This window comes from Lissotriton helveticus, chromosome 7 (assembly GCF_964261635.1).
Source record: "Lissotriton helveticus chromosome 7, aLisHel1.1, whole genome shotgun sequence".
Classification (NCBI taxonomy): Eukaryota; Metazoa; Chordata; class Amphibia; order Caudata; family Salamandridae; genus Lissotriton; species Lissotriton helveticus.
The window spans coordinates 759,221,605-759,249,461 of record NC_136068.1 but is presented as its reverse complement, the minus strand read 5'-3'; the positions used below and the strand labels follow the sequence as shown (position 1 = coordinate 759,249,461).

Here is a 27,857-nt window from a genome sequence, read left to right as displayed (position 1 = left end):
ACAGGTTTCTGTCGTTTGTGCGACGTGAAGTAGTTGCGTGAGAGTGCAGGTCATCTGCTTGGAAAAATGTCTCTGGTGGGCTGTGCCACAGCCATAAATGAGAGATAAAGGGGGAGGCAGAGACTAGGGCATGAGGGAGAGGCAAATATTGTCACTGGAAGAGAGAGAGTGGATAAGTAGACAAGAGGCAGACAGGTAGGTGCAGCATAAAAGTCAGAGAAACTGGGGCACAGAGAGAGGCAGAGGCAAGTTGTGGAAAAGATAGAAACAGAAACAGAAGACACAAACAAGCAAAGAAAGAAGCCCTGGAATACAGAGACTGAGTTTGGAGGAGAGACAGACCGACATTTGAAAAAGGCAGAGACAGACACCGTGGGAAAAAACAGAGAGTGGGGCACAGAGAGGTAGAGACAGAAGTGAGCGGTGACTCTTGTTTAATAGGGAGTATCTAGTGAATGTCGTCACAATGTATTTTACAGCACAGCAATATGTAATTTAATACACAATCCAAACCTATACTACTGGAAATTGTTGATGATTTAAGACGGCAACTTTTTTACTTTTGATTGGATAGCCCCCTTCAGCTTGTGCAGCGTAACTCAGAGCGGATTAATTTCATTCGTGAAACAATGTGTCCTTATATTTATGCGTGAATTTTGAATAGGCTTTTGCTTTCCAGGGCCCAGATCGTGATAGGGTCTTGCCGTGCATTTTTTTATGTAGACAGACGAAGGGGCTGATCGTAAAGTCAGGCATGCTGATGCAGAGCGAGAAAGGGAAGCAGCTACAACTGTAAAGAGCATTCAGTGACAGAAGATATCCCCTTTATTAACTTAAGTCTTCTAAGGCTATCTTCTTCAGCATTTGGAAGGTGGCTGGTGCTTCTTTCAGTCAGGGAGAAGTGGACATTGAAAGAAGAACACAGAACGGGGCAGGGAGCGGAAGAGAGAAAAGCATGCAGCGCAGGGGAAAAGCACGCATGACAGCGAGCAGCATTGGAGAAGCGGACATTGACAGAAGAACACAGAAGGGGGGCAGGTAGCGGGAGAAAGAAAAGCACCAAGTGCAGGGAAAAAGCAGGCATGACAGTGAAAGAAGAATACAGAACGGGGCAGGGAGCGGGAGAGAGAAAAGCACGCAGCGCAGGGGAAAAGCACGCATGACAGCAAGCAGCACATAAAAGTGACAGCAAAACAGGAAGCTGGGGAAAATTGCACATGGGCAAGTACAACACAGCGTGAAGGGAGGAGGGTGAGAAGTACACAGAACATGGAGGTGTGCATCCAGCGGGAGCACACAGGGAACAGAAGGTGACAGGTAGGATGACTAAGAAGTGAAGGGGCGGGCCGCGGGGCCGTGAAAGTGATGCGGCCGCGCAGCGACGAAAGTAAAAGTGAATGAGCAATGACGAGAGAGGATTGCGCCTCTGCTTGTAACTATGCGCATAACCGCAATCTCTAGGCCACACAAAAAGCTGTGGTTGGCTTTTTAATGCCCACTCACTAAATGTCTCGCCAGACAGCGCATGCACTGGGTCAGGCGAGACCTAACAATAAGGAAGTGGAGCCTGGTAATCAGAGTGATCCAGAACCAGTTGGAACTGGTTCCACCAAGCCCTGTACTCTACAGATAATGGAAAATGTCCGATAAATGAAGGGGCTGTGACCCCATGAGAGTGTTGTGCTGGTGCTTTTCCTGGCTTGAGGGGCCTGCTGCTGGGCTCAAGGAGGAACCGCCACGAGGCACTGCATCCCTACTGGAGGGCCCTGTGTGCTGACCTGCCTGGGCCCAGCCTTCGCCCCCTGGACTTTGGACTAAACGCCTGGATAGTGCTATATCTTTTTATGCCTGAGTGCTCTTTACTTTTATTTAAAAGAGCGCTGGTGGCCTGCAGCGCAAAGCTGCAACGTGTGGGATTCCCCCACGCTGTACTTTATTTTGCGGGAGCCTACCCTCTGTTTCTGTGCCCCTAGGAGAAAAATCCACATTTCCAACGGGGCTCCCATGTGCCAAAGAGAGCCCCGCATTTCAAGGAAGAGCGGGTGCCCACCCCGCATTTGCGATGCCTTTCTGCTTGCTCTGACAGTGGGAGCCCACCCCGCTGCCTCTTGTCTTTAGCTGGAGCCTACACTGCATTGTGGTGCCAAAGGATCGGGTGCCAACCTGCGTTTATATTTTATTATTCAGCTGGATCCCGCCCCGCGTTGTCTGCATTTTTGAACAAGAGAGCGGAAGCCCACCCTGCGACTCAGCAGCAAAATCACAGCTGCGGCCCGGCAGAAGAAGCCCTTACCAGGAAGGCAGGCAGAGACTGCCTGCTTGGGGGCGGGGCCCGAACCAGGCCTACTGGGATCACCGGTGACCAAGGGAGCCCAGGAGCAGCGTGTGGAGTGTCCTGGTGAGAGGGGATTGGAGGGGGCGCAGTGATGGTACTCGTAAGACACCAGCCTAGTCGTCCCTGTGGTTCCTGAGCAGCCCGCAGGACAGTGGGCCGCTCCAACGTGGGGCAGTACTTGGAAGGAGTAGCCCGGAGTGGGGGCTGCCCTTAGAGCCCAGAGAGTGTTCTGACCTGGTGGACTATTTAGCAGCGCCACAGTTGCGGGCTGCTGCAACGCTATTGGCAAAGTCTACTTCTTTTTCTTGAGTCCCTGATGGTGGGGGCTCCAGCGTGGGCGTGACAGGGCCCTCTTGACTACACAGCGGCGCCGCAGTTTCGGGCCACTGCAACGTTTTTCTCTTCTTGTGGGCACCATCTTTTTATCAGAGTCTCAGAGTGGGGCTCCAACTACACACTGTTAGCGCCACATGCTTTTTGAATCCCAGAGGGGGGCTTACATTGGTCACAGCTGCACCTCCGGAGCGGACACCTTCTTAGAGAGTCCCAGAGTGGGGCTCCCCAGGCGGAGTTGCGCCAAAGGCTAATCTGCAATGTTGGTGGCATTTGTAATGTGCACAACTTTTCCCTATTGTCTCAACTGCTGATTGGGGCATGATGTACATGATGATGCCATGATGGATGCATAATGTGTTTCTATGCCTGACCTGACGTTTTTATTTTATGCCTACTGCAAACGTGATTTATGCTAATGAGGTATGCCTAATGTTGTGCCTAAGATGTTGCTCTTGCTTTTATGCTAATGATGATGCCAATATGTTCACATGTTTATGCCTATGTTTGATTTATGCTAACGTGATGATGCTAGGTGCATAGTCTTGCCAGTAGGTACTGGCTGTTATACCTTTACTACTGATGGTTGCATTTACTATTTGTACTTTGTGATGGTTCTGGTAGGGACCCAATTTGCGCTGCCCTGTACATAATCCCCTGTAAATTGCTACCTGGTGCCAGTTGGCACAGTGTATATATGTATGTGATTGCATTCTAATGTGTTTTTATAATACAAAGGCTATTTTTATATAACCTTTTGTGGAGTCTCTTTTGTAGTGCGCCTAGTGTGTCGCCGCTGTCTGCTTTACACATTGCCTCCGGGATAAGTCTGACTGCTCATGCCAAGCTACCAAGGGGGTGAGCAGGGGTTGTCTTCTGGGTGTAACTCCCTTGCCCTGACTAGAGTGGTGGTTTCTGCCTGGCTTAGGCGCCAGCCTTAGCCAACCAGAAATCCCATTTCTAACAGACAGTGACCCACTGTGAATAGCTACAATCACATGGAAGGTGGCCTGCTGGGGCCAGCAGACCACCATGTCTGTGATTGCTTTGTAAGGAAAGCAATATTTTTTTTGTAATGCATTTAAAAAACAAAATTAAAAGCTTTCTCTTCATTTTTTAAAAGTAGGCAGTGGTCCGTGGGACCACTGCCTGGTCTCAATAAATGTTAGTGCCTACCTTCACAAAGGACAAGGGGACCCCTTCCGGTTTGTCAATGGGTTACCACCAACTTGAAGTTGGTGGTAACTACAAACGTTTTGTAACCGGATTCCCGGCTGCAAAACATTCTTACATTCCCCGGTGACGTCCTAAACATGCCCTTCCTAACACCGAATTGCGCACCCTAATTGCAAATCAGTAATAAGTTATCGAATCGCAAATAGGGTTTGGTACATCAGAAAATGCTTTTTTATGGTCACAAATGGCAAATCGGGCAGTTTCAGAGCAGAAAAAAGCTTTGTACATCTGGCCCTAAATGCAGTCCAAGCAACACTTTGACACCAAACAAAAAACAAAAATGAAATGCCTTGATGCAGCAACCGTTTGTTGAATGAGTGCATGAGGTGATCGGTGGCAGACTGTGTTACTTTGAGAAATACCAGCAGGACATTGTAAAAGGGCAGGCAGATTTCGATCGATAACTTTTAAGTATTGCCCGGCGTTAGTCGCCTCTTATACCACTCGAGATTTATCAAACAAAGAGGCAGGCGCTGGAGACTGGAAGGCAGGAAACAGAGTTTTATTCCGACGGAGCAGAACACATCAAATCAGACAACGGGGTATCTTCTCGAGGTGCTCTAACCGCATCTCTGAGGCCTGGCCTCTTACACACAAGTTTATGGCTTTATTGCATGAAACACATTCTTGTCAACACTTTGATGTAAGGAAAGACATCCTCGGAATCCCCGCTTCAAGCCCGTTCCCACACACATTTACAGTAGAAGTCCCCACCCCGATCTCAGTAGGTGATGACTATCGCGCAGCTGGATATTCCATTGATTCCCGGAATGTGTGCGGTTGATCGGATCTCATGGGGTGGGGGCTTTGATCAGTCATAGATCTTTTGAAGAGGGACAGCTTCCTACTGTAAGGGGCAATAAACTGCACTCACAGGGCCAGGTGATGGCCTGCGATCGGGCCGGACAATCGGGCACAGAGGAAGGGGGTTCATCAAAGGATGTGTGATCATGAAAGGGACGGAGGGAGGCGTTGGCCGGGTACAGGATGTGGCTCCGAGGCAAAGCCGCGCTGAAGGGGTGGTTTATGGCCCAAGCATGTGAGAGCGGGGGCTGTCAGTGCGCGGGGGATGCTTGCGAGGTCAGAGAGGGAGAGAGAGAGACGTGCTGGCTGTCGGCAGTGGGCAGAGAGGCCATGGCATTCAAAATGGCTGCTACTTACGCGCACATATGAGCCTGAAAAAGGGTCAAGATGGCGCCGATAATGTTTACGTCGTAATCTAGATTTTAACAGTCCTTCCTTTTCAGCATATCTAGCCAGCTTGTCAATCTATGTCTATCCCCATCATATTACGGATTTCTACATCAAACAAAGCTTTCATGCGTTCAGCTTCAAAGTTCGGAGTCTTAGGGCAGATACAGTTAGCAAAAAGTGAGCACAGAGGTGGCAAGCATTGAATACCCAGGCAGAATCCACATATTACGACAATCGGTATCCATATAATCATAAACAACATCCACCCCCAGTCCTTTACAGCACTCCAGAACCAACTCCCAAGCGACCATTCTTCTTGTTCCTGATGAACTTCTGAGGAAAGTCAGTGGAGGTGTTCAATGGCTTTGTAGACTGAGGGTGAATTGTCCGGTATGTAGGTGCAGCAGCTAGACCCAATGATCCGGCACGCTCCTCCACGATCCGCTAGAACCACATCTAGAACAAGGCGGTTCTGAAGGGCCACCAGGCGGACCGCCTGAAGCTCGGTTGTATTGTTTGTGAGGATGCCAGCTGTAATGTTCATCGTCGTTTCAACTGCCTGGGTCAAATGTCGGATGGCACGGCTGTTCGCCATCGGACCCCAAAGTGGAACCAGTCCCTTCATTGCGTCCAGGAATTGTGCTCTGGTGGAGTCGGCCTGCTCAATGTCTTTTGCTCGCTTTTGCCGGTGATGGTTTGCTGGAGCCACATAGGTTGGAGGAAGGATGAAGGCAATGTAGCAGGTACCTCCCCAGCCCTTTGGGAGCCAGGTGTAGGCTTTCGTACCACAGACAAAGTACATGTTCGGAGAAGTGACAAAAGAGGGTGGGTCAGTTGAGTCCAAGGTTCTGGTGATGCGGCAAGCGCTGTGGCCCACCATTTGTGTCCCATCGCGTGGAGCGTGGGGAGAGGCCAACCCGTGCAGCATTCCTGCGGATGTGACCTTGCCGGGATTTGAGCCTGGACTTCACTGACTTTTCATTCCTGTGCTGTATTGGCGAGTTGTACAGATTCTTCAACTGAGCTGTTTTCCGGTACCCACAATAATTACTCTGACTTTCCTGGATCCCTTTTTGCAAAGCAGTTGGTGAGTCTATTAAAGGGGCAGACACTGTGGACACTGAGACGTTTTTTGACGGTCTTCTGCAACAGAAAAACTCACCGGGGGAATAGAGGTGCTGGGTGTTCAGGGCGCAGTCGGCGCAATCATCTTTACTGGCAGCTGGTCCCCCCCGCTCCCGCCGCGACCGGAACTACGCGCGGCCGCCGAGCGGGGGGACCACAACCCCCACAAACCTCTGCATACTTTGCCCCGCTCCCTCCCGCCCACAGATGCGCCCGGAAGGCGCAGAAATAGACTGAGCCCCTTCCGCGTCGCAGGACGGCGCCGGGAGAAGCCCGGGCAAAGGGCTGGCCCTCTGTGGCCCTCCGTGGTCTGAAGGGGTTGGGACGGGCCCACTCCCTTGACTGTACTGTGAGAAGAAGTAGAGTGACTCCATTTACTAATTGACTATCTTTGTGGTTTGATTTATCCTACTTTAATAATGTCACGAAAGGGGGGCACAAACATTGCTTCTGAGAGGGGCCCGTGCCAAGGGCTACAAGAGCATCACATGAATAGCACCAGCACACAGCCTACTGTTCATGAGATAGACTACAACTCTCCTTGCCACTCACTACTCAGTATGCAATCTCCCTTACAAACTCCAGTCAGAGCGCAAAATCTGTCTTTGTGGGACAAATTAAACATCTTGTGCAACACCAAGTACGCCGTAGTGGAATCACCTTCTCCTATTAAAGGCCCTAGCTCTTCATGTACTAACGGTAGTTTACGGGATCCTTCCTTTTCACCTATGAAAGACAATATCCAAGATCTAGCCCTTCCCCGGCCTTTACCCACTAAAAGGAAGCACTACGAGGACAATCCCGAAGGGAATCATTCCAAATTACAAAAACTATCCGTAAGTCCTACTTTACCTGTCAACAACCTCCCTACTACTATGGAGTCTACAGATAAATCAGACAATACAATACTCTACCCCCAGTTGTCTCTATTGATCCAGATTGAGCATCTTGTCAAAGCCATCATTTCTCCACTAGTTGATAAAATCAATTCCATAGGGGAAAGGCTCTCAGGTCTAGAGAACACAATTGCGACCATTCTGACACCTATCAATAATATGGTAACATCTAACCGTTCCCAGCCACTTACAACCTTGGTAACATCTAAGCCAACTCCTAAATGTACAAACGCCCAACTTACATCACAACCACCCAAAATCCCAGCCCAATTGCACCCAAAGCCCCTTTCAAACCTGCTCCATCAAGGTTCACAGGGGTTAGAACAGAATTAAACAAACCACCACGTATACACCTTCCTCCAGAAGCCGTGCCATATGTGTCCGTTCTTTCAGGAGTACCAGCACTTGCTTTCGGGAAAGCCGAAAGACAGCAGGACCTATTAAATAAGGTCATATTCTGGCTGGGGAAAAATAGACCCCTACCATCGGACCAAGATGGCAGAATCCTGAGCGTTAGAAGGGTGAGCTGGCTGGGCTTGTTACCTAAAAACATTCCCGGGGACTTGGTACTGGTTAAATTCAGGAATAGGAACATCGTCCCGTACCTAAGATCTTGCCCGCCCCAAGCAGGAGATGACTCTATATGCACTTGGGACCTACTTGACTTTTATCCTTGTACGCCAAACATTCCCCTGCTTAGACCAACAGTAGAGGATTACCATCCGCTGGGAAGGGGGGTTCGTGTATCCAGTGGCATTAGTTTCTCCGTTCCGAATAGATTCAAACCATTACACAATTGTCGCAACTTTTGATTGCTCTATGTATTACCATAGTCAATAATGATAAACTGTATGATTAACATGTCTTATTATCGAATTCTGAGGTTGGGCATATGTCCTTTTAACTTGTAGTCATATTGTTATTGTATGTATGCATTTATTTTAAGATTGTTTTATATGTACGCTTTTATGATTTAAAACAAAATCGAATAAAGCTTTATCGAATCGAATCGTGTCCCATGGCCTTTGATGCATTCAAGGCCCGAGACATTGACGACAGATAGGGCCACAGTCAGGGTGGCAGCTGTTCATTTCCGGAGGTAGGAGAAGGTGGGTCTGGCTGGGTTGTTGAACACCTGCATCTCAACCCGTTCTTTGGCGGGGATGTCCATGTGAACAGAGGTGTTGGATGTCAGAGGGCAAAATGGAGCAGCATTTCTTCCTGTTTTGTTCAGCCAGACTCCATGATAAAAGTGTGACATAGTTTCGCTGGAAGTGGTATTGTCCCTATAACTCTCTTGCAAGAGGATCAGCCAAGCAAGGCAGGAACCATGAACAGAGAAAGGTGATTGGATGAAGGGGATGGAATGTCCGGTGGCATGTGGTATCAACCCACAGATCCAGCAATTAGTGGCATTGGCAGCAAGGTTGTGTTGGTGCAGCAACTGTACGAAGGAGTTGTTCCAGAACTCCTTACGTCTTTCTCGGAGTTGAGGTGAAAGAGAGACCAGGTAGTGTTCTTTCATGGTGGTAGGCTGTGCAGTTGTTAGAAATGTCTTATGAGCCGGTGCACTCTCTTCCACGATCCAGAGGGTAGTCACGAAGAGGAGGCAAAAGAGAAGGGCAATAAGGAGGGCAATAGTCTATGGGCTGTGTAACCTGTCAGTCTTCGGGTTTCTGTAGTGGGTCTTCGGATGTCCGGTTGCTTCCATCATCTTCGTATCGGGCGCTTCCATCATTTTCAAGGGGCTCGGTAGCGGGCAGAACCACAGACTTCGTTTGGCTTCTCTCCTGGCAGCCTTAGTAGTGTTAGGCCGCCGCTCTGAGAATTGTAACTTAGCCAGTGATCTGCTTAGCCAAAGCTCCCTCCTTTAGTCGCAGGTTATACCCTTCTCTGGATGGCACAGTGGGATCGGGGAATTCCGCCAGTTCAAGTGTCTCTGTATCAGGGTAACAGCTCGGGGATGGTCGGTCTTTGTTCAGGAGCTCTTCTTGGGTGACCACGTCTTCGGTCGTCGTCAGGGTTGAGGAGATTTTCTTACAGTGGTGTGCGTGCAGCCAATTCCGCTTCCCTTCCACTCGAAGAGCTGTTCGGGTGGTGATCAAGACTTGCCAGGGGCCCGTCCACCAGAGTTCCAGACTCTTTGCACGCTGGAAGTTTCAGACTAACACGAAATCAACCGGTTGGATGTCGTGCCCGGGGCCCCTGGAAGCATCGGGGATGGCCTGCAGCACCTGTTGATGGATAATAGACAGTGTTTTGGTCAAATTGTACAAATAGTCAGACATAAGGACGTCCGGGACGTCGTGAATGGAGGTCGGTTTTGGTGCAGACCAGATGCTCATGGGCCGGCCGAAAACGACCTCGTAAGGGGTCAAGTGGTGTTTGGTGGGGGTGGAACGCATTGACAGCAATGCCAGTGGGAGAGCGTCTGGCCATTTCAGTCCTGTAGTAGCCACTGTCTTAGCTAGTTTGAGCTTCAACGTGGCATTATGTCGCTCAACTAGTCCAGCAGATTGGGGGTGGAAGACTGCGTGGAATTTTTGTTTCACTCCCAACCCCTTCAAGATGAGTTGGATGACTTCGGCTACGAAGTGGGGGCCATTGTCGCTCCATAAAATTCGACAGAGGCCGTAGCGAGGGAAGAATTCATTCAGTAGTACCTTTGCAGTAGCAATGGCAGTGTTGTCGCGAGTTGGATAGGCTTCCACCCACTTGCTAAATGCGCATACGACAACAAGTACATATTTCAGACCTTGGCATCTTTCTAGTTGGATGTAGTCCATCTGCAGGACTTCAAATGAATGATTGGGGACCCCAAACCCTCCACGGGGTACGACAGTTCCTTTCCCAGGGTTGTGTTGCAGGCATATCAGACATTGTTGGACCAGACGTTTAGCCGAGTCTGTGATCTTGTCATTGTGCCAAACCTTGGAGACAAGTTTGGCCATAGGGGCAGATCCTATGTGTGCAGGGGAGTGTGCCATGGTCAGTAGGGGGATCAGGTCCGAGTTGGGCAACAACCATTTGTTCGTGTCTTTTGTCCGCCAGCAGCCTTCATCGTCTTTCAGTCCCACCCGTGCCCATTCAGTCAATTCGGGTGGCGAGCTGGCCATCTGGATGTCCCTAATAGTTTCCCTAGCGTCCTTCCATTTTTCTGTTTGTGACCTGGTCACATACATGCGTGTCGTTGTCCTATTCTCAGCTGTGGTCCGGGCAGTGATGTCAGCCAGTGCATTCTCCTGCCCAATTATGTCCGTCACCTTTTTGTGTGCCTGGCATTTGATTACAGCAAGTTGTTTGGGAAGAAGGACCGCTTCAGTCAGAGCGGAGACTAGATCTCCGTGTAGGATGGGTGTGCCGTGTGAGGTCAGGAATCCACTCTCCTTCCACAGGAGCCCAAAATGATGAACCACCCCGAAGGCATACTGTCTGTCTGTGTAAATATTTGCTGTCGTCCCTGCTGCTAGGATACACGCTCGTGTGAGGGCAATCAGTTCCGCTGCCTGTGCCGATCGTTGTGTGATGCGGGCGGTCTCAACTACAGTTCGGGCTGTGGTAACTGCGTAAGCAGCTGAGGTGGTGCCATCGGGGAGTTTGATACAAGAGCCATCCACCCATAGCTCTCCGTCAGGATCTGGAAAAGCAGTGTCTCGAAGGTCAACCCTACTCCTAGTCTGTTCGTCCGTGAGGGTCACGCAGTCATGTATAGGGGACACATTGGGGTCGTTCTCAGGTAGGGGCAACAAAGTGGCTGGATTCAGTGTGGTGCATCTTTTCAGTGTAATGTGGGGTGCAAGCAGAGTCAGTTCGTACCCAGTCAGTCGTGCGCTAGTCAGATGCTGCGTCTTAGTCTGGTTTAGGAGGGTGTCAACCGCATGGGGCACTAACACCGTAAGGGAGTTCGAGAGCACGATCCCCTCACTTTGTCGGATAGAGATTGCAGCGGCAGCTACCGCTCGAAGGCAGGCAGGCAAAGCTCTGGCTACGGGGTCAATAGTGGCAGAGAAGGAGGCACATGGGCGTTGCTTGGGGCCAATGGACTGAGTCAGGACAGACAAAGCGCACCCCTCCCTTTCGTGAGTCTAGAGGGAGAAGGGCTTCGTGTAATCGGGGGTTCCTCGGACTGGTGCAGAACAAAGGGCGTCTCGTAGTTCTTTGAAGGAGGATTGGCATTCAGGGGTCCAAGGGAGCGGGAAGGGGACATCTTTAGCCAGCAGGGAAAGTAGCGGTTTCACAATGAGGCTGAAATTTGGCAACCACTGTCGACAGAAGGAGGTGAGGCCTACCAGGGAGCGGGCTTGTTCCTGGGTCTTAGGGACAGGGGTTTCTAGGATGGTCTGAATTCGATCGGGTGTAAGTTTCCTCCCGTCTTTGGACAGGAGATGGCCTAGGTAAGTGACCTGGGGTTGGCAGAATTGCAACTTCTTCTTGGAGACTTGTGGACATTTTCTGCGAGGAAGTGCAGGAGTTGGATGGTGGCTGTGACTGCAAGTGGAGTGGTGTCGGCCACCAAAAGGATATCATCGATGTATTGTATCAACACCACTCCATCCGGTAACTGGAGTGCGTCCAGCTGTCTCTTGAGGGCCTGGCTATAGATGCTGGGACTTTCAGTGTAGCCTTGGGGTGCTCTACAAAATCTATATGAGCGGGATTTTAAGGTGAAGCCGAAAAGGTAGCGGCTGTCTGGGTGGATGGGGATGGAGAAGAATGCGTTCTTGAGATCGATTACCATGAAGGTGGTGGCAGTGGAAGGAATCAGAGTCAGAATGGTGGTGATATCTGAGACTACGGGGTACTGAGGTACAACTACTTTGTTGACCTCTCGTAGGTCGATGAGGAAGCGGTACACTTTTTCATCTCCCTCACCCTGCTTCTTTACAATGGGTAGGATAGGGCTGTTGCAAACATTGCTAACTACTTCCTCTACCACTCCTGCATCTATCAGGGACTGGATGATCTCTACCAATGCCTTCTCGTCCTCAGGCGATATCCGATATTGTGGAAGTTTTGGGAGCACTGCGTCCTGTCGAACAGTTATATGCACAGGGTCAATCATCATGCGTCCTACGTCCGAGTCAGTTTTTTCCCACAGGTACAGAGGTAGGGTGTCGAGTAGGTATAAGTCGGAATCAGTGATGGAAAACATGTGTCGTGTGGGACAAGGTCTGAGCAGAGTCGGGTTGTCGTACAGAATGACTCGAACTCCGTCTTGTGAACACCTAATAGTAGCTCGGAAATGTTTCAATAGGTCAAGTCCCATAATGGCATCGGGGGTGTTGGATGAAAGTAAAAACATCGTGTCAGTGGTGTTATTATCCAGGTCAAAGGAGATCGGTGTGGACAAGGGACTAGTGGAGGGCGTTCCATCAAAACCTATTGATGTTACGTGTGAGCCAGACAAGGGTGCCCTTGGAATCAGTCGTTTAGATAACGCACTACGAGTTGCGCCAGTGTCTACCAAAAATGGAGACTTCGTCCCCAGGACCTTAGCGGTGACATAAGGACCTTGCTGGTCAACATAGAGCTCGACTGGATCCCTCCCTTGCCCTTGGCAGTCCTATGCGAAGTTGTGGGCATTGTCGCAGTCAGACTGTTGGCACTGGTTCTGTCGGGGACGGTCAAATGTGTTCGGTCTGCCAGGCATAAAGAAAGACATAAGGATGGCATTGATTGTGGGCATAAAGAAAGACATAAGGATGGCATTGATTGTGACTTTGATTTAATTCATTAAAGTCTTTTTTTGATCTTTCTTTTTTAGCAAGACTTTGCTCACTTTTGGTGGTTATTATACTTGCCAATCTTCCTACAAAGATGAATTATTTGTGGATGAAAAGTTGTATCTTAAAGAAGAAGTTTGTATATATGGTGTATAATTGTATAATGTGAAATTGTTTTGTATATATGTTTATAATATATGTGTATTTAAATGTATAGTGTTTTTTTCTCACTCATGAAAAACGGAAAGTAATATTGAAAAATAAATTCAGAAGGGTAAAATATACCTAACAAACAGAAGACTAGGATTCGTTTGTTTCTCTTAGTGTTGGGGACAAAAGTCAATGTGTGGGGCCAGCAATTTGTTCTTGTTTATTGTATTATTTGGTCCAGCTGCCCCCACGTCCCAGGACCTTACTCCGCAGTGTTTCTTAATTCAGTATAAAAGGCAGTGGGGTTCTTTCGTAAATCAGGCAAGGATTTTCGGAAAGTCAAGATGTCTTGCCGATCCCACGGTTGATAGACCCAGTTATAAACTACTCTCCCTCTTGCATCTTGGTGGTTAATGTCATCGTGCGTTCCCAGTCCTCGTGGGGGAACCCAGTAGGGAGCGGCCTCCTTTATAGGCATCATTGTGTCAGTTTTTTCTGTTCGAGGTTCGGTCGCTACAGGAGTTATAGCGTTAGTTTCTAACCTCTGTTCAGTGAGGTGGCGGAAAACTTCAAGCGTACGCGTGAAGAGGTCCGTCACATCACACTCGCCTTCCTCTCCAATGTCAACTTTCCTATATAGAGTCGTTAGACTCTCAGGACCTTTGTCGTGGTATCGGTCCTCATAGGTATTAAGGGTATGATAACAAAATCGCACGACAAAGTGCCGTCTGTGGCTGTTGGCATATGAGTTGTACATATCCGTTACGTATTCTTCACTCTCCTTTCGTTCCACCAGTGTCTTTACAATCTTATCGATCCCTGCTCGTTCATCTTTGCTTAATCGGTTCATTCTAGCGGAGTCTGTCTTCCTAGCTTCAGAGTCATCTAATGTTACTGCTTGCACTGTGCTGAGTACAAGGGGCTCGGCCGGCGCGGAGGCCGTGAGGACTGAGGTTCTGGCACTAGTCTCACCTGTACTTGGGGGGTGTGGGTGCTGTACTAAGGGTTGGGAAGGGGCATATGGAGGGGGCATGTAGATGATTGGGGGACCTAGTAATAAATCATCGTTCGGTCGTTGTTTCGAGGGTAACTCAGGGTAGAGCGTAGAAGGTGTTCTAAAGGGACACTGGCCCGATATTTCAGACTCTTGCTTCTGTTTGGCTTCCTCTCTCTCCTTTATCTCTTCCTCTAACCTTTTAGCGGCTAGGTGAGCTGCTTTCCGTAGCTCTTTTTCTAATCTAACCTCGTTTCTCTTTTTCCGTTGCTCTGCTTCTTTGCGCCACATGCCGAGACTATCAAGCATAGTGGGCGTTGTCTTATTGTTACGAAGGGCTGTTTCCAGCACGTTTATTTTGGTGCACAGACATAATATCGACTCCAAAATATCGTTTGGACAGAATATCGAGTTTTAAATATCGTTTGGAGAAAATATCGACAGGACAGAATATCGACAGCCAAAATATCGTTTTTAAGGTAAGTGAAGTAATATCGACTGTAAATAATATAGAAAGTGAAAATATCCAAGTATATAATCTAGATAGTAAAAAATATCGTTTTTTAAAAAATATGTAATTATTTATAGTGTTTTTATGTTATAATATGTGTGAAAAGTGTCATTTTATGTTATAATTATTTTTAATTAATAAATTTTTTTAAATTATTGTGTAATTTTATTCTGTAGCGGGTTGTGGGTTTATAGGGGAATAGGGTGGGAAGTAATTTAATTATAATTAATTAAATATGTAAATTTATTAATTGGTAGTAATAATTAATTAATTGGTAATTAAATAATATATGTTAATTATTTAAAATGTAATTGGTAATTAATTAATTGCTAATTATGTAAATTAAAATAATGTATTTCCTGTAGCGGGTTGTGGGTTTATAGGGGAATAGGGTGGGAAGTAATTTAATTATAATTAATTAAATATGTAAATTTATTAATTGGTAGTAATAATTAATTAATTGGTAATTAAATAATATATGTTAATTATTTAAAATTTAATTGGTAATTAATTTAATTTAATTTATTAATTGCTAATTATGTAAATAAAAATAATGTATTTCCTGTAGCGGGTTGTGGGTTTATAGGGGAATTGAGTGGGAAGTAATTTAATTATTATTTATTAAATATGTAAATGTATTAATTGGTAGTAATATTTAATTAATTGGTAATTAAATAATATTTGTTAATTAAAATGTAATTGGTAATTAATTTAATTTAATTGATTAATTGCTAATTATGTTAAATTAAAGGGGTATTTTTAGGGTTCAGGGTCAGTTTTTAGTTTTTGGGTAAAGGGGTATTTTTAGGGTTCAGGGTCAGTTTTTAGTTTTTGGGTAAAGGGGTATTTTTAGGGTTCAGGGTCAGTTTTGGGTTTTTGGGTAAAGGGGTATTTTTAGGGTTCAGGGTCAGTTTTTAGTTTTTGGGTAAAGGGGTATTTTTAGGGTTCAGGGTCAGTTTTTAGTTTTTGAGTAAAGGGGTATTTTTAGGGTTCAGGTTCAGTTTTTAGTTTTTGGGTAAAGGGGTATTTTTAGGGTTCAGGGTCAGTTTTTAGTTTTTGGGTAAAGGGGTATTTTTAGGGTTCAGGGTCAGTTTTTAGTTTTTGGGTATAGGGGTATTTTTAGGGTTCAGGGTCAGTTTTGGGTTTTTGGGTAAAGGGGTATTTTTAGGGTTCAGGGTCAGTTTTTAGTTTTTGGGTAAAGGGGTATTTTTAGGGTTCAGGGTCAGTTTTAAATTTTTGGTTAAAGGGGTATTTTTAGGGTTCAGGGTCAGTTTTGGGTTTTTGGGTAAAGGGTTTTTTTAGGGTTCAGGGTCAGTTTGGGGTTTTTGGGGTACAGGGGTACAGTGTAAAAATAAAGTAAAATTAAATTTACATTAATTTAATGAAATTAAATTAAATGATATTTAAATAATTTTAAATAATTTACATTAAAAAAATTATTATATACTTACCAATACTTACGTTGTAATGGTAGTGCGTTGTAAAAGTTGCGCTGTAACGTCATATATCCACTGTTGCACTCTTTGCAGTGGGAATAGTAATTTTTACTCTTTTGTATTTGTACGTTAATAATATTGGCTATTATTTAATTAAATTTTGTTACTTTATATATATATGTTTTAAGAAATATGATTAAAAAAATATTATTTTTTTACTTTCATTAATTATTTAATTATTAAAAGTTATTTTAAGTATTGTTAATTATTTTTTAGTAATTAATTTTTTATATTAATGTAATTAAACATTGTTTTTATTAAAGTCGATATTTTTTACAACTATATTTTTGTAAACGATATTTTGTACTCGATATTTTTGTACTTACCTGTTTGTACATACAAACTCGATATTTTGGTTGTAGATATTTTTTCCTCGATATTTTGGGTAGTCGATATTTTGGCAGTCGATATTATTTCAGTGATCCGTTTATTTTATTGTCATCAAAGGATCCTATCAGTGGCCACTGACTTTCCTGATCCTTTCTTGTATATTTATGCCATAGCTTACTATAGGCTATGGCGACTAGTCCATATCTAGTGAACATGTCCTTATTAGGGGTGCCTTCCAGTGGAGCTGGATGGTTCATCTCTAATAAGCGGTCCGGGTTGAACCAACTACCAATCAGTGGGGAGAAGATAGGCATGACAGATTACAACGGGGGACAAAGGTCCGCACTACCTATCCTTCACTACTTGCAAAGACTAGACAGAATATTTCTATTCTACGTTATTTGCAAACAGAGAATATCTCAAAAAGAACCAACTTCGAACAATCAATGTTCGGACAATCAATCAATCAGTGGGGAGAAAAATAGACACAACAGATTACAAAGGGGGACAAAGGTCCGCGTTACCTACCCATCACTATCTGCAAAGGGAGAGGGAATATTCCTATTCTTCCCCGTTTGCAGGCAGAGAATATCTCAAAAGCAATCAATGAGCAATACTAGTATTTTTCAGACAATCAAACAATCGTTTCGCAATTTGTCGTGTTACACGACCTTACCCGGACTGCATGGACAGTTTCTCGTCTTCCGCTTCCAGCGCCCGATCGTCCTCTATTCTCCGTAATTGCCGTGGCACTCCTGATGGTTCCCAGTCAGGACCGTAGATCACTAGAGAGAGGTCTGTTCGGAACCGGTGAAGCTCGGATGATCGGCAGCCAGACGAGGGTCTATCGGGCAGGTGCACTTCCCGATCGTTGCAGTCGTTCACTCTGTCGTCAGGACCTCTCCCACTGGATCCACGTGTCGCTGATGGGCCCCACGTGGGCGCCAATTGTAAAAGGGCAGGCAGATTTCGATCGATAACTTTTAAGTATTGCCCGGCGTTAGTCGCCTCTTATACCACTCGAGATTTATCAAACAAAGAGGCAGGCACTGGAGACTGGAAGGCAGGAAACAGAGTTTTATTCCGACGGAGCAGAACACATCAAATCAGACAACAGGGTATCTTCTCGAGGTGCTCTAACCGCATCCCTGAGGCCTGGCCTCTTATACACAAGTTTATGGCTTTATTGCATGAAACACATTCTTGTCAACACTTTGATGTAAGGAAAGACATCCTCGGAATCCCCGCTTCAAGCCCGTTCCCACACACATTTACAGTAGAAGTCCCCACCCCGATCTCAGTAGGTGATGACTATCGCGCAGCTGGATATTCCGTCGATTCCCGGAATGTGTGCGGTTGATTGGATCTCATGGGGTGGGGGCTTTGATCAGTCATAGATCCTTTGAAGAGGGACAGCTTCCTACTGTAAGGGGCAATAAACTGCACTCACAGGGCCAGGTGATGGCCTGGGATCGGGCCGGACAATCGGGCACAGAGGAAGGGGGTTCATCAAAGGATGTGTGATCATGAAAGGGACGGAGGGAGGCGTTGGCCGGGTACGGGATGTGGCTCAGAGGCAAAGCCGCGCTGAAGGGGTGGTTTATTGCCCAAGCATGTGAGAGCGGGGGCTGTCAGTGCGCGGGGGATGCTTGCAACTTCAGAGAAGGAGAGAGAGAGACGTGCTGGCTGTCGGCAGTGGGCAGAGAGGCCATGGCATTCAAAATGGCTGCTACTTACGCGCACATATGAGCCTGAAAAAGGGACAAGATGGCGCCGATAATGTTTACGTCGTAATCTAGATTTTAACAACAGTGCTGTTATCTAGCCAAGGAGACTTTAGAGTACCATCGAGTCTTTGTGGAGACATTACACACCTGCTTGGGTGAACAGAGCCATGCTCCACCATACGGAAAGGAAAGGGAAGAAGTGGGTAGAATGGAGTGCAGAGGGGGCTAAGGAAGCAGGATATAAGTTATGATAGCATAAAGTGAGCTAAGGAGAGTAGATTTTAAAAGGGAGATCAAGAGAGTATCGAGTGACCAGAGAAGTCGAAGAAGGGAAAAGTGAAAAATATTGGAGCTGGGATGGCTGTTGCGGAAGTAGCAAGGAATGTGGTAAATGTGTCTGATGGACCACGGTGGAGTCCAGAAAGGGTTATTAAAGTTGGAAGAGGGAGGCATATTCTGCTTGTAAGTGTGCCAGGACTGATGATGTCTCCATGTGTTCCAGGGAGGAGGCTTCAAGTGCAGGACAATGAACATCTGCCTATTGTTTGCTACCAGGGCAATAACAGGAAACAGGCTTGCCATTTCAAAAGTGTATATATTCTAAAACAAAACGACATTCTATAACCCACTAAGAGAACAGACAAAAGGAGCAGTTTAAACCGAACAGAACACTCATGTTCAAAATAAAGGTGTGCTCCTTAAACACCAGTTTAGTCAATGTGTCATGGTTCCTTCTGCAAGCAAGGAAATGCCCCGGTTACTTACCGGTAATCTTCATTACTCCGATTCCCTGTCTTCCTCGCCACAGTATTCACATATGAGCCTCCGGCTCCACACAGAACTCCAAGTATATAAAAAACAGCGCTCTAGTCTCCCTCTCCCTCCTCCAAGATGGCCCCCAGTGGCTCCAGCCAATCCCATAAAGGGATATAGAGACATCAAATCGACCTGAAAACCAAGCCGCAGACAGGAAGCCACCACCAGGGCCGGGAGGGAAGGGAAACTATACTGTGGCGAGGAAGACAAGGACTCGGAGTAATGAAGATTACCGGTAAGTAACCGGGGCATTACCTCCTCGTCCGTCTTCCTCACCACAGTATTCACATATGAGCCGATACCAAAGCAATCGCTTCATGTAAGGAAAACAGACCACACCCTCAGTGCAGCAAAAAACACAGTTTAATAAACAGAGGCATAGCAACCTAAAAGGACAACCTCTCAAGGTACCCCCGCAGATAAAACAGAAGAGGCAAACAAAACAGACCCCCCACCCCCAATCTGGAGGCGGTAATGGGACATTAAGGTATGGGGGGAAGACCACGTAGCAGCCCTACAAACATCCTCCATGGACACCCCTTTGAAAGAAGCTCAGGACACAGCAACAGATCGGGTGGAACGACCCTGAACAGGAAGGGAGGGGACCTCAGAAACCGAAGCATAAGCCAACATAATGGCCTCCTTAATCCAACAACTGGTCAAGGAGAGGGAGGGTTTCAGGCCCTGACGCGACAAACCAAAATGGACAAACAAGTTGTCCACCTTACAAAAGGAAGACGTGCGTGACAAATAAATTAACAAGGCACGACGAACATCCAAGAGGTGCAAAAGGGAATCCTCATCCGAGGAAGTATCAGGACAAAGAACCGGAAGAACCACCTCAGCAGACCGGTGAAAATAAGAATCTACTTTGGGAACAAACGTAGCATGAGGGCGCAAGACCACAGGGTCCGACAAAACCAACAAAAATGGGGCATAACGAAGGAAAGCACCCAACTCACCCACACGCCTGGCAGAAGCAATCGCCACAAGAAACACCACCTTGAGCGTAAGAAACTTCAAGTCCACCGTCTCCAACGGTTCGAAAGGAGCCAACTGCAAGGAACGCAAAACCAAAGGAAGGTCCCAAGGAGGAGGACACATGATAGGACGGGGGCATTGGAAGGACAGAGACTTAAAAAGTCTAGCACCCAAAGGAGAAACCGAAACCAAAGGGAGGACATGAAATGCCCGAATGGCGGCCCATTGAGCCGAAGAGTCGAAATGGCCAAGCCCAACACAAATCCATCATTCAGAAAATCCAGAATGCGAGCCGGATCCAAAGAATCCAATGACAGCCCACGACCAACACACCAAGAAGCAAAATTATCCCAATGCTTGGTGTAGGATCGAAGCGTAGAAGGCCGCCGGGACTGTTGAATGACCCCAGCCACAGTCACAGAACAGCCCTCACGTTTCAGAGAATCCCTCTCAAGAGCCAGGCCCGCAGACCCAGGGAACGGAACACAGGCAGAGGAAGAAGAGGACCCATCAGAGGATACGGCACGAACGGCAAGGCCCACCCCGGAGACACAGCCAATTCCAACAGTAGGGGAAACCAAGGGCGACGTTTCCAACAAGGAGCAACCAGAAGCACAAAGGAATACTCCCTCTTGATCTTCTGCAAAACAGCTGGAAGCAGGGGAACAGGGGGAAACGCATACAACAGACCCTTCGGCCAAAGAAACAAAAGCGCGTCCACTCTCCAGGCATCCTGGCAAGGCATAATCGTGCAAAAGCATCGGATCTGGGCATTGTCCTGGGAGGCAAACAGGTCCACAATCGGACAGCCAAACATCACCTGCAACCTCGTGAACATCCACCGGGTGAGGGACAAGGACCCCATTGAAGGAAACACCCGGCTCAGACAATCCGCCACAGTGTTCTCCACGCCAGGCAGGCAAATGGCCGACAGGGACTCCAGATGCACTTCCGCCCAACAACAAATGCGACAGCTGAGGCAACTGAGGGAGCGAACCTTGCACCCCCCTTGATGGTTCACATAAGACATTACAACCTGATTGTCCGTACGGATCTGCACATGGTGACCCCGAACAAGATCCGTGAAATCCAACAGACCCAGAAGGACGGCCTTCAGCTCCTTGTAGTTGGAGGAACAGGACAACACCGACTGAGACCAAACCCCCTGAGTCGTCGAATTCCCCAGAGTAGCACCCCACCCCAGCAGGCTGGCATCGGTTGTGACCACGCGGGTGGGAACAATCAGAAAGGGGCGGCCCCTGGACAGAGGACCGTCGTCCAACCACCAACTCAGGACCACCCGAACAGCCTCCGACATAGGAACCAAAACACCCATATCGAGGTAACAGGGGTCCCAATGCGACAAAATGTGGGACACCACCGGGTACATGTGGAGGCGAGCCCATGGCACCGTCAACAACGATACCGACATCAGACCCTGAACCCGCAACCAAAGGCTCACTGGATGAGAATGCCCCAACAACAGGGCACAAACTGCAGACATCAGGGACAGAATCCTGGGAGGGGGCAGGAACACCATCCCCAACTGAGTCCTGACCAGAGCCCCAATGAAAGTCAATTCCTGCGCAGGAACCAGGGAGGACTTTGGCACATTCACGAGGAACCCATGATGCTCCAGGACATGGCACACCCTCTGGACATGCAACTCCGCCTTAGGAAGAGAAGAAGCAGAAATTAAAATGTCGTCCAGATATGGAAAAACACTAATGCCCTCCCATGTAAATGGCCAATAAGAGGAGCCAGAATCTTAGTAAAGATCCTGGGAGCAGAGCAGAGCCCAAAAGGCAATACCTGGAATTGGTAATGATGACCCAGTACGCAAAACCGGAGACACTTCTGAAAGTCCGGATGAATAGGAACATGCAGGTAAGCATCCTTTAAGTCTATCGATGCAAGGAAATCCCCCTGAGACACCAGAGGAAGGATCAAAGGAAGGGAAATCATCTTGAACCGTTGGTGAGGGATAAAAGTATTGACCCACTTCAGGTCCATCACAGGCCGAAGATCCCCGGTGTGCTTGGACACCAGGAAAAGTATGGAATACACCCCCTTCCCCAACTGATCGCTGGGCACAGGAATCACCGCCTTTTTGACCACCAGGGAATTTATGCCGTCCAAAAGCGCCAACTTTTTCACAGGATCTTTGGAACAAGGAGTGGCCCTGAAACAGTCTGGGGGAGTCCGGGCAAACCCAAGCCGCAAAACCTCCGAAATCACCCCAAGCACCCATTGGTCTGACACAGTCTCTCGCCAAGAGTCCATGAAGTAAGTGAGGCGACCCCCAACCGGACCCACACCAGGAGCGATCCAGTCAGGACTTGGAAGCAGGAGTGGAGGAGGAAGACGCACCGGAGATCCGGGATTTATCAAAGGAAGGAGCACCCCGGCCACGCCCCCTTCCACGAAAGGGCTGAGCAGCCCGACCCCTCTTAGAAGGACCAAAAGACCTCTGCGAACCAAAGGCACGGAACCGGCCGGGCCGCTCAGGAGAAAGCAGTTTACGGTCCTCCGCCGTCTTCTTTACCATCTCGTCCGGGGGCGAACCAAAAAGCTTAATCCCAAAAAAAGGGATCTTCATAAGCAGGCTCTTCTGCGCAGCATCAGCTTTCCATGAACGGAGCCACAACTGTCGTCGTGCCGCCACAGAGGACCCGGCCGCAGAAGTCGCCGCCCCCAACGAATCAAAGGAGATATCTGAAGCAGACGAACCTGTTGCTCCATCATCGCCAGGGTAGAAGAAACATCCTCCCCCTGGTCCATCAGTTCCGACAGAGACTGAAAATCCTTAAGCAAGGATTGAATAGTGTAAGATGAATATGTAGCAGCCCTGATAGAAAAATTTGCAGCCGCAAAAGTGCGTTTCACCGCACCATCCACCTTACTGTCAACCGGGTGAGCAGGAGAAGAGTCCTCCGAAACAACAGTCCCATGCGAAGACCAAGGCCAACAAAGAGTCAACTTTCACTGAGGAAGGGTATTTCACAGCAAAATCCTGTAGCGGGTACCGCTTACCCAAAAAACGCGGAAAGGAAACCTTGTCCACATCCTTCCATTCATTCTCCAAGACCTTCAAAACAGAAGAATGCAGAGGCAAAGAATCAGGCTCGGGACGCTGATACTGGGAAAACAAAACGTCCTCCAGAGGCACAACAGAAGCTGGAAACACCAAGTTCTCACGAATGTGACCCAGCACCTCCTTAAGGTCAGAACCCTGCACAAAGCGACCCCTGACATCAACTTCATCCTCAACGTCAGAATCAGCAGCAGCAGCTCCATCCACCTTCGCCTTTTTAGGAGAAGGAATAGGCACCTGACCGTGCAATGCAGCAGACGCAGCAGAATTGATCATCTGCTGTAATAATTCCATAGAAGGAACCTGCACCCCCGAACCAGAAGCCTCATTCAAAGAATCAGGAGCACCAAGACCAGAAGAATCATCCATGACAGCCACACTCGTGAATGAGTGCAAAAACAAACACAGGCAAAGAGCAGAACAGCCCGGTAAAAGAAGGACCTGCGGTTGCTAAGCAACCGAACAAACCACACCTCGTCCCAAGCGAAATGCATAAAATCAGCCGGAAAAGCCGCGCGCACACACAGGAAAACAGTTTCAGACCGTTGCGTGCCGAGCCGAGCCGAGCCCTGAATGCGCCCCTTCCGTAGCAGAGACATGAAGAGGCAGCAAACCATGCCGACGCCCAAACCGGCAGCAGGTAAGGAAAAGCGAACGGAAGCCTCCGGCCCCCATTGACATCGCACCCGGCCGCGCAACGTCCGCTCAGCAGGACGCGCGGCCGGTTAAGGGAAAAAACAAAGAAGCGGCAGACAGGACACAAGGCGTCCCACCCAAACATAAGAATAAACACAGCCGCAAACAAACGCCATGAAAGTCCGCTAAGCAGGACACGAGGCTCGGAGGCAGAAGAAGGGAAAAAAACCAAAAACAACTATACACATCAATTGAAATGAATAAACAGTGCAAAAAGAACCAAACACTACTTTCCCCCAACTAGATACCGAAGGACAGAAGGGGTCGCTCAAGCAAGACCCAGTCCCACTCACCTGACCAGCAGGGAACACAGCACTCGGAGAAGTGCAGAAAAAAAGAACAGGTCGATTTGATGTCTCTGTATCCCTTTATGGGATTGGCTGGAGCCACTGGGGGTCATCTTGGAGGAGGGAGAGGGAGACTAGAGCGCTGTTTTTTTATATACTTGGAGTTCTGTGTGGAGCCGGAGCCTCATATGTGAATACTATGGCGAGGAAGACGGACGAGGAGGTAATGCCTCCTACCTGCGGTTTAAATGGTAAAATACAGTAACAATCAGGGTTCAGTGTGCCGGTACCACTGCACTTGCTGCACCAATGGAAGCTACACCTCTGGTGCCACAGGTGCACGGGGGAGAAGAAGCAAACCAGGCTTTGCCACCACCCCCACCCCCACTTATCTCTGAGCTTGGCCTCTCGACAAAGTAGTTCCGGCAGGATGCTTCTACTTGCAGGGTGCAGTGACCGTTTTAGCTGTGCTCGGCCAGGCTTCCTAACCTTCACCCCTTGGATACAATCTTGGTTGCACCAATGCCACACCAAAGCATATATTTCCATGTTTGTAGGTAAAAACATGATTTATGAAATGTAGTGTCATACAACACGTTTTTTTATGTACAATAATATTTCTCTTTTTCTTTTTCAGAAAACTCCGAAGACTGACGTTTGTGAGGAGAACAAAGGGAGCGTTAACTATTTTGTTAGAGAATTAGAAGAGTTCATGAGCTGGCTGAAAATGACGAACACCTGTGATAAAAAATACTAGAAAGCTGTTGCCAAAGTGTAACATATCCATGATTTTTGTGAATAATCATGGATATGTTACTCAAAAATGCAAATTACTCAATAGTTTATAGCCTCCAGTCTCTTTAGTTTGGTGGAAACATGTAAATTTAACTTTTGGAATAAATTTACACTCGGCTTTTGTGAATAGCCAAAAAGTAGTAAACTTACTCAAAAGTGTAAATTACTCAAAATTGTAAGTTACCTTTGTGAATCAGGCCCATTATGTACTGTTTGGCGGGCAATCAAGCAACTAGCAAAAACTTCCAATATTTACCTGGTCAGTGGCTAATTAGCTATCATCAAATTACTTAGAAACTTAACTCTTTACCTGGCTGCTAGTAAAAAACAGATAATAGCTCAATGGCAGCTGGCAGGGAACGAGGGGGTGGGGACAAAAAAAAACCACTTACCCTTTGCCTGTCGCCGTCTCTCCTCGGCTTCGGTCCCTTCTCATGCCTCCTTCTCCTCAGCTCTGGCAGAAGCTGGAAGCACACAGGCTCCCTTCCCCTAAGCCAATCACAATACTGCAATGCAGCATTGTGATTGGTCTGAGCGTTGTGGTTCGGCGCTCAGACGGTGAATGGGAGCCTGGGCATGTTCCTCACCAGGCTGTGTAATGCAGCGTGGTGGGAGACATGTAAGGTGCGCATGAATGTTTGGCCGCCCCAAGACGGCAGGCCAAACAGGCATGCACACTTAGAATGTGCCACCACTCCTCCCCCTGTGACCTCAGCCTGCCCTTACCTAGCCTAGCCCCATTGGGACATATAAGATGATATTAACTGGGTTATTATCATTTACTGTTTACTTTCCCCTGCTATGAGAGCATATCATGGATGGAGGTAAGCGCCTTAGCAGAGGAGTCACCCCTGTATTAGCTACTATTTGACCAGTGGCCATCTAGAGACCAAATAAACATTATTTACCTGGCCTCTTGCTAAATAGAGGAATTATTTACTAGTTGGCTGGCAGTATTGAAAATAGAAAAGACATTTCACCATTTACCACAATGCTGCTTGAGACAGCTGAAAATATGTTTTTTTTTATACCTAGCACAGATTTCAAACAAGCATTCTTGCAAACAAGGAAGAGACACAGTTGGCACTTATCTCTTTATGGAAGTAAATATTAAAACTTACTTAAATGCAATTGGAACCCAAACAGCACTAACTCCTGAGTCTAAATCTCTCAATAGTCATTGAACAGAATATTTGAATGTTTCCAAGTTTATTTCGAAAACACGACACAGTATTCCACTCCATTATACCAAGGGCCAAAACACAGACTTGGGAAGCCCTTTGGGGCTGCTATGTGCTCACAAATGCTCCTTCTGGGGGGGGGGGGGGCGTGGCTAGCAGCCGGAGAAGATGGCTGCGGCTTAGAGGAGCTCCGGGGAAGCAGTAACCTTCCTCGCCAATCCGGTCATTAATCCGCACACAGAAACGGCTCCAGGGACTCTCGCTACTGTCTGGAGGTAAGCGCCGTCTGCAGCAGTAACTCCGGACTCAATCTGACACCGGGAACGTGCACTGCCGAAGGGCGGACAGCGGCGGTCTGTGGACACGTCTGGGGCCGAGGGCTCGATTGACGGGAGAGCCCGGCATACGGCGTGACATCAGCGGACCTGTGCGGGCTGCAGGGGGCGGCCCCAGAGACATCCCTACGCTCGGCAGAGAAGAAGGCGAACCCACGGGAGGCCTGGGAACAAGACCAGAGGTGGCAGACTGGGGCCCCGCCTGAAAGACAGTGATACTGAGGTGAGGCCTACCCATAGTGGTGCAGCCGGGGGCTGGAGATCTCGAGAGCCCTGGGCTCCAACGGGGCTGGAATCACAGGGGCCCACAGTATAGTCTGAGCAGGGAGCTCGGCTCCTTACACCAGCAGTGGGGCCCGGCACAACCCCCTCCCCCTCCCACACCTTATAGACACGTTATAAGATCCTGGCACCAAGGTGGGAGTGGTGAGCTCTGGTGAAATAAAGGCAAGCAACCATGCACCGGCGGCAACTCGGGGTTCCGCCAAGCCCCCAGAAACTTGGGACCTGCTGCAGACACCTGTACTGAATAGCGGAGGGTCTAGACGAGCAGTGGCCCTCCTCACCTGTAACCTAGCTAGAGATGCCATCACATCGGTGGAGAGTACCCTGGGTGCATCACCGGGCCGCGTGTGCTGAGAAGTGCGGCAGAACGCAGTGGCCAGCATCGGAACGCCACAGCATCTTCAAAGTTACAATGGCAGGCAGGGGCCCACGGGCTCAGGCCACGCAGTCTAAACTCAAAAAATATGCTTTTGGGAAAGACTTTCCGCCACTCACAGAGCAAAGGGCTCCCTCAGATAAGACAACGGGAGATGGCGGCTCCAAGAAAGTAACACTGGAAGACATAATGGCGGCGGTTATCAATGTACAGGCCACAGTGGGGTCGATCTCGACGGATGTCTCGCTATTAAGGGCTGACTTTCAAAAAATGTCGGCCAGAGTCACAGAGGTCCAACAAGTCACCAGAACTCTGGCAACAGACTTGGTAACTCTGCAGAAAGCGGTATCCCGACTCGAGACAGAGAATAAGCTGATGGCGGCGAAACTGGACGACCAGGAAGGTCGCTCCCGCAGAAATAACGTACGAATTCTTGGAATTCCTGAAAGTGAATGGACTCCGGCGATGGACCTCTATGTGGAGGACCTTATAAAGACGAGATTGCAACCAAGAGGGCTGTCAACCTTTTTCTCAGTAGAAAGAGCCCACAAAGTCCCGGGGGGTAGGCCCAAGCCCGGGGCACCCCCAGACCTGTGCTTGCCCATATGTTCAATTTCCGAGATCGGGATGCAGTGTTACAAACCGCCAGAGTGGCCCCACCGATCCGAATTCAGAATTCAACAGTGTCTTTCTTTCCAGACTACAGCACGGCAGTCTCTAAACGTTGCCGTAGCTTCATAGAGCTAAAAAAAGAATTGAGAGCCAAAGGTCTACCTTACTCGATGCTGTTTCCTGCAAAGCTTAGAATTGTGGCAGAGGGTAAGACATGGTTCTTCCATACACTGGAGGAGGTACATGACTGGCTCGAGGGCTGGCAACAAGTAGGTGGGCCCAGACGCGGAAATAGAAACCAACGCCGTCGAGACGAAACTGGAGACACAGATGGCCAAAATCAACGACG

The 27,857-nt window shown here is 48.1% G+C and overlaps 1 long non-coding RNA gene across 1 annotated transcript in view; it reads left to right on the top strand.

Moving 5' to 3' along the window:
- LOC144767029 (uncharacterized) overlaps window positions 1–24,932 on the top strand; it is a 132,342-nt gene extending 107,410 nt beyond the window's left edge. The window contains exon 3 of the long non-coding RNA XR_013598031.1: window positions 24,562–24,932. This is a non-coding gene — a long non-coding RNA (uncharacterized LOC144767029). The remainder of the gene's footprint in view (window positions 1–24,561) is intronic.
- Window positions 24,933–27,857: the final 2,925 nt, after the last annotated feature.